The sequence below is a fragment of the Microtus pennsylvanicus genome, chromosome 2, assembly GCF_037038515.1.
Source record: "Microtus pennsylvanicus isolate mMicPen1 chromosome 2, mMicPen1.hap1, whole genome shotgun sequence".
Taxonomy (NCBI): domain Eukaryota; kingdom Metazoa; phylum Chordata; class Mammalia; order Rodentia; family Cricetidae; genus Microtus; species Microtus pennsylvanicus.
Genome location: NC_134580.1, coordinates 95,161,795 through 95,169,590, shown reverse-complemented (window position 1 = coordinate 95,169,590; position 7,796 = coordinate 95,161,795). Strand labels below are relative to the sequence as shown.

Below are 7,796 nucleotides of genomic sequence, written 5' to 3'. Positions count from 1 at the left end.
AGATAGGCAGTGAGCTTCATTACCTCCTGGAAACACGTGGGGATCTGAAGGTAACCCATGAGATCCAGTTTTCTGCTTCCATCATGGGAAGCCTCAGGATCAAACTCAGGCTGTCAGGGTCGGCCGCAAATGCTCTACCCAGTGAGGCATCTTGCCAACCCTAGTCACAGTACTCAGAATTTTAAGTCTCTCAAAGAATGGAGGGTCCTGGCGGCTGATGCCTTTTAGATTGCACAGCTGTTTCTTCCCATTCTTAGGACCTAAAAAAGATGTAGAACCCTGTGCTAGGAGGGCTCCAGCCACATCTGGCATTGAGGGCTGTTTTTTTTAAATATATATTTATTTACTTATTATGTATAAAATATTCTGTCTGCAGGCCAGAAGAGGGCACCAGACTTCATTACAGATGGTTGTGAGCCACCATGTGGTTGCTGGGAACTGAACTCAGGACATTTGGAAGAGCAGGCAACGCTCTTAACCACTGACCCATCTCTCCAGCCTGATGGGGGCTGTTTTGGTTCTTACTGTTACTGGGATAGAGATGAAGGTGAATCAGTTCATCTTCGCAGGTCTGTAACATCACATCTACAAGTTAAGAGCTGTGCATCATCTTCCCTTTCTGACTGACTTGTACACCTTGGTCCACCACTTTGCTTTGGCTGTAGAATAATGGACTCTCACAGACTGCTTATCCAGGCCTCACTATTGTATGAGCTTTAGGCTCTGCTATGAACCTAAGCCCTTCCCCTGCTCAAACACACACCACACACACACACACACACACACACACACACACACACACACACACACACACAGTCTCTCTCTCTTTCTCCTTCCATATACCCTGTGTTTTCCTCCCTCTTTCCTGCCTCCCTACCTTCCCACCATGTCCATTTCTGTAAGATTTCTCCAAATTCTCATGGAATTTATATTTTCCTGGTCACTCATGGCTCATCAAACTCTTCCCCAAATTTGCATGAAGGAATCATAAAACCCTTAGGAGTGTAATTGTCTGCTAAAGATTTTGGAGACGTGACAGACAGGCGTTTATGTTGCTACTAAACAAATTTAATTTCATGGATCCTTCTTTTAGAGTTGTTTCTCCATTGGCTTGTCCTTAGAGAATAACCACAGTTCCCTCACCCCTAAAATCCCCATTTACAGCAACTCCTCCCATGTTTTCTCCCCACTTGCCTTTCTTCTCAGTGCCACTGTACTCTCCTCCCCTCCCCTCTCTTTTTCTCTTTGTCCTTTTTATTCCCCCTTTACTTCTGCTCCTCTTCTTCCCTTCCTCCTTCTTTTCAGATAGATAGGGTCTCCTGAAGCCCACGCTAGTCCTAGACTTGCTATGTAGCTGAAGATGACCTCGCATATCTGATCTTCTTACCTGCATCTCCTGGTTTATGCATCAGTGGGCATTGAACCTATGCTTTTGTGGATGATAGAGTAGCATTCTACCAACTGAGCTACATCCCAAGCCCCAAGTGCAGAGGATCTTACTTGCCTCTCCTTCTTTTATACTAAGATATTAGATAGCTACTCATGCCTTCAGGGTCATACCATCTTGTACCAATGGCTATTTCCCCAGTGAGGATGCTGCTGCAATTCGTAAGAAAGTAGCAACAGTACCTAGTAGCTATGGCAACAGAGAGAGAATCACACCTTTGCTCCTTCCGTGAGGAGTTCTGTGCTGGGTCCCCTCTAGTTCTCACCACAAGCCAGTGAGGTAGTCTAGCATCGTTAGTTTCATTTCGGTGTTGAAGTCAAAGAGCAGAAAGGATTTTTTTTTCAAGAGAATCTTTAAAACTTAGTGCCCAGTGAGTTCTTTTGTATTACTTCATCAACCTTCTACAAGTTAAGGATAGTCATTCTCATTTCAAAGAAAGCAACATTCAAAACAGAAAACTTAGGAGGTTTGCTCAAACCCTCAAAATAAAGAATGAGCATTGAAAGGTATTGACATAAAAAAAATTACCAACACAGCTTTGGAAAAATTTGTTCTGAGTCAACTATGAGTGAACGGGAATTAGAGTTGTTCTAGACAACTTGTGTTATGGGAAAGTTTACATGTATGTAAGTCTCAGAAAAGGGAGTTGACTCTCATTTAGGGTTGAGGATGCCAGGTGAGTCCAGTTTAGCCCTACATCCCAAGAGTTATTATCTTAAAGTAAAGAGGACGTTAGGTCAGCTAACGAGGTTAATGAGACAGGGCAAGGAAAAAAAGACCAGAGTCCAAGGCAGTCTGGGTTCTGAACCTGTAGCAGCCCAGCTCTCTGCAATCCCTGTGCTCCATTAGGCTGAAGGCAAGCAGGCTATGCAACCTTTATTGCAGTCTTGCTTCCTCGGGGACTTTCAGTTCACTGTGAAACTGCACAGTTAAGATCTAGGGCTCAGGGGCTTTTGAGAAAGTCAGGGTGTGAGTTGGTGTTCTCTCCCAAGTCTTAGCATCCAAATCCACAGCTTCTTCCCCAGAGTCCCTAATAGTTCAACCCAGTATCTCATTCCATACCTTTGCCCCATTTTACGTGTCCTCCTTTTCCCAGAGTACTATCTACTATGTTTCTTTTATCTTTCCTGGGTTGGGGGGGCAGTACTAGAGGTTGCTACATTCATGCTCATTCCCTCCACCTTTTCCAAATAAGTTTCAAGACAGGTCTCCATAAGTTGCTCACGTGGGCCTCTTATCTTAGCTTCCCAAGTAATAAGAATACAGGTGCGCTTCCCTGGACCCAGCTTCTGTGTAGCGTGTTATATATTTAATTACTTTAAAAGAAAACAGAGTGTCAGTTTCTTGGGGCAGATATATTTCTGTCTGTTTTAGTTGCTACTGATTTTTTTCAGGGACTTATCCATTGAACGAAGTAGGTGCCCCACAAATAGTTCCTGAAAAAGAATGTGTGGGGAGGCTGGCATAGAGGGCGGATGCTCGAACTGTGTCCCAGAAGTTACTTCGGTAACATTTCAGATCCTGTCCTTTTTTCTCCGTTTCCAGTTTCTTTGCCCAACTCCTTTAAGCAGAAGAGAAGCTGCTGTTTAAGTTTTGGTTAACTAGCCATGAGAGATCCAAGTTCTCTGTAAAGTTTCAACCGGATAAAAAGAAGAGGACATACGTCCGTAGACAGAGAAGGCCTGCCGAGAGCGCAGCCATCTTGTTCTTGTGGAGGAGTTTGAAGATGCTGAATCCTGGAAAGACTCCAGGACACGACGGTTTGGATAGTGTGAAAAGGCTCTAAACCGGATCAAACACTTGCTGGGGGATTGCGTTAGTTACTTTTTAAGGTTGCAATGCCAAAATACCTGACAAAGCAATTTACAAAAAAGTTCGTTTGGGCTCCAGGTTAAGGGTGCAGGGAGGCGCGTTAGTGGGAGCACGCACCGCGAATCACATGGCATCTGCAGATAGGAAACGGAGTGATGAGCGCTGCAGCTCAGCTCGCCTTTCTCTTTATAGTTAGTCCACAATCCTAGCCCATGGAATGGTGCTGCCCACACTCATGGTATGTCTTCCCTCCTCAATTCAACATTTTTGGGAATCATAGGCACGCTCAGAGGTACGTTTCCATGGTGATTCTAAATAAAGTCAAGTCGACAATGAAGATACAGCATCCTAAGAAACCTCACACACCGGAATCCTATCCAGATCCTCCTTTCCCATCTTCTTCTCTGCCTTTCCTGTGGGTAAGTTTAATCGTCTCCACTTTGATGTCCGTTCCTTCCTCATGAGCCTGCTCCCCGATTGTATTCCTTCATTTGCACGGCCACCTTTTCCATTTAGAAAACGAAGACAACTGTTACCTTGAAAGCTCGTCTGAGAGGTTCTAGCCATGGTAGCTTCTTCTGCATACCTAGCTGAATCACGGTCTTCCTTTGTAGGGGGAGGGAGTCACTGACGGATTTCAGAAGGATACACACAGAATGGCAATGGAGAAAAAGGACATCTGCCTATCCAGCCAGATCAGCTCCGTCAACCCTTGGAAACAATGGGGTGACGAATGTCATAGTCCAAACACCTCACATTTGAGAGAACTATATTTCAAACAACTTGAGTGGGGTTTAGAAGAGATCGTTGAGCTCATAGCAAAAACTCTTGAGAAACAAATCATAAGAGAGAAGTTTTAATATTAGAAGCTTGCATCAATATTTAGGTAAAATATTTTTATTACTCCATAATTTTACCTCTTTATAATTTGAATCTTTTATATTGTTGAAGCGACTCATTAATATTTAGAAAAATGGTAAGTTTTTTTTTGCTATTTGCTGTTTTGATCTTTATAAGTTTTAAGCTATTACTATAAATTTACCTAAACTGTGAGTACATATGACTTTAAAAAACTATTATTTCTATTTTGTGTATATAGGTCTTTTGCTTTCCTGCATGTATGTCTGTCACATTTATTCCTGGTACTCGAGAAGGCAAGAAAAGGGGGAGAGATCCCCTGGAATTAAGAGTTATAGAAGGTTGTGAGCCACCATGAGGTTGCTGGGAACTGAATCTGGGTTCTCTGCAGCAGCAGCCAGAGCTCTTAACCACGGAGCCATCTCTCCAGCCCTGCACGCCATTTTGTTTTTTATTGTGCGTTGGTGTTTTTGCCTGTATGTATGTCTGTGTGAGAGCGCTGAATTCTCTGGAAGTGGAGTTACAGACAGTTACGAGCCGTTCTATGGGAGCTGGGAATTGAACCTGGGTCCTTTGGAAGAGACACTAGCACTCTTAGCTGCTGAGCTATTTCTTCAACCCTGCACATAATTTTTTAATAATAAGTGAGTTAATTTTCTCAGGTTAATATTCTCTTTGGGTCAACAGCATGTGTATTTCCCCCCTCAGGACAGGGCCTTACTATGTAGCCAGATTGTCCTTTATCTTGCAATCCTTCTGTCTCAGCCTCCCAATTACTAGAAGTATAAGCAGGCAACACCACGAATAGCTGAATTTGTATCTTGAATTAACTAAAAATTAAATGTTCATTCATTGATTCAATAAATATTATCAAACATTAATTACTCCAGGTACTCTCGAAATGTGTAAAATAACAAGCGTCAATATGGGTCTCTTTTAGTTAGGGTTTGTATTGCTGTGAAGAGACACCATGACTATGGCAACTCTTTTTTTTTGGTTTTGCTTTTTTGTGGGGTACACCTATAATCTAAGTGGTTGGCGGGCAGAGACAGGATTGCCGAAAGTTCAAAAGTTCAAGGCCTGCCAGGGCTACACAGTGAGATCCTATCTAAAATAAATAAACAAGAAGAGAGGGAAGGAAAATGTGAGTTTTCACAAACTGGCACACACACTTCAGTATCGTCAAGCACTTCTGTGTAGACAGGGATCACGCCAACTCATATAGCTGCAAGGACACACGCAGGCACTAACTCATCCTGCTGGCTGAGTGCCCCGGGAATTTTCAACTTAGTGTGGATTCTCCATCTTCCAGCTACTTTACCCACTTGGGCCGCTTCTCCCTGGACCTGCTTCCTTTCTCTCCTTCCCTCTCATCCTTTCCTGGGAGTCAAAGCCCGAGAGGGCCAGTGAGGACACACTGTGGAGTCACAGAAGCCTGGACCTGCTGGCGTCTACTCTGGCTGCTTGCACGTTTTTTTTCCCAGTCTCATGTGCTTGGTATATGGTTCACCACCTCGAGGGCCAGGACTTCTTCTTGGAGCATGTTGGGAAGGACAGAGACAGGAGGAGCGGCTCCTTAGCAGATGGCTGGACACCAGACAGCACAGCTGGAGGTGGTGGGGCTCTGAGACAGCACAGGACAGACAGACAAGTCACTGAGAGAGGATGCGGTGTATGGGAGACAGAGCTGGAGCCGGGGAAGGGCAGCACAGTGGCTTCCTTCATCCCTGTGCACGGAGCCAGTGTGCGGGACATAATGAACACACCATCGGCACCTCAGCCAGGCTCACCCAGGCAGCACCTGAAGCTGTGGATGCTGGCTGGGATTCAGATCCACAGCTGCCTGGTTCTCAAGCCCAGTCTTTTTCTTGTGCACAGGCGGCCGTCTGAGGGGACATCTGCTCTGGGACTCGGAGAATGGTGCAGGGACCTCCAGAATAAATTAACTGTCTTCAGAGCAGTGTAAAAGAACAGACATAAATGAGAAACACAGAGACGACGGAAAAAAAAAACCCATCAAGTTCTCCCCAAACTGGTTATCATTCTGGGCTGGAAGAGTATACAAAAAGATGCTGGAAACATGGCTGTTCTGACAAGAGCCACCTGACCAAACATCAGCTAGGAGTTCTTGCTTTTAGCCAACAATGTCAAAGAATATTCCAGAACTGTGCTGCTGCTGCTGTTGCTGCTTAGCTGCAAAAGCCGAGCTACTTCTCAGTTCCAAATGTCTCCAGGACAGTCATGCTGTGAGCTCTGGAGTCTCAGTTTTGCTTTCTTTACTTGTTCGTGATCCAGTTGACATCTTCACTGACTTTGCGGGATGCTCTCGGGGAGACCACAAACCCTGCCTGACAGCATGCTTTCAGTGCTCCTGGATGCCATTGGTTGGCAGCTGCTGGCAACAATGCAACATGTAATGGTACAGCTGCAGTGGTATCTGAACAAGCTCTGCTTGGGGTAATGGGGCCATCTGTGAGTCCCAGCCCCACCTTCCCGGCAGATGCCAACTCGAGACTACGGCAACTCTTATAAAGGAAAATATTTAATTGTGGTGGCTCGCTTACAGTTCAGAGGTTTAGTCCATTATCATCATGGCTGGGAGAAGGCAGACATGGTGCTGGCTATGTCGTTATCAGAAGGCAACAGAAAAATGGACTGTGGGTGGTATCTTGAGCATAGGAAACCTCAAATCCTGCCCCCACAGTGACACATTTCCTCCAACAAGGCCACCCCTACTCCAACAAAGCCACACTTCCTAAGAGTGCCAATCCCTGTAAACTATGGAGGGTCAAATACCACAGAGTCGTAGACCTAAGTCCTCTGTTCTTGTACCATCCATGGAGAAATGCTTATAGAGTCTACTTTTTGTATTAGTTTGGTAGTCTTGTGTTGTAAGAAGGCTGCTAGTTAGTTCCCTGCTGCTCGGCAGCTCAGACCTGAAATAATCACACAGAGACTGTATTATTTAAATCACTGCTTGACCCATTAGCTCTAGCTTCTTATTGGCTAACTCTTATATCTTATTTTAACCCATTTCTAGTAATCTGAGTATCTCCACGAGACTGTGGCTTACCAGGTAAAGTTCTGGCATCTGTCTCCAATGGGATACATGGCTTCTCCCTTACTCCACCTTCTTCCTCCTAGTATTCAGTTTAGTTTTCCCTTCCTAGCTAAATTCTGTCTTGCTATAGGTTCAAAGGCAGTTTCTTTATTCATTAATGGTAATCACAGCATACAGAGGGAAATCCCACATCACCTCCCCTTTTCTGTTTAAATAAAAGGACGGTTTTAACTTTAACATAATAAAATTACATATAACTAAGGAAAACTATAACTATAAACTCTTCAACTCCACCAAAGACTCCAGAAGGATATAATATTACCTAAGTAAACAGGAAGTACATTGTAAACAACTTCCAAAACTCTAGAAATGACAGAGACATCTTGCTGCCTGGACAGTCACCCAAAGTTCTTCTGTACTGTTGGGGCATCCATCTTCAGCCTACAAGCCCATACTATCCAACAAACTTTTCCATGAAGCAGTAAATTTCAAAGACAGTCAACCTATATTGGCAGCTTGTCAGTCACTTTCTTTTGTGTCTTGCAGAATGTCTGGCAGACTCTTTCATAAAGCAGGAACCCTTAAGGACTGTCTCACCTTTAGGCAAGTTCAACAGTC

The 7,796-nt window shown here is 44.3% G+C and overlaps 1 long non-coding RNA gene across 1 annotated transcript; it reads left to right on the top strand.

The window, feature by feature from the left end:
- The first annotated feature begins 2,992 nt into the window (after positions 1 to 2,992).
- Positions 2,993 to 7,278, top strand: LOC142845026 (uncharacterized). The gene is made up of 3 exons (XR_012909792.1): positions 2,993 to 3,678; positions 3,874 to 4,145; positions 5,430 to 7,278. It is a non-coding gene; the product is annotated as an uncharacterized LOC142845026 (long non-coding RNA).
- Positions 7,279 to 7,796: the final 518 nt, after the last annotated feature.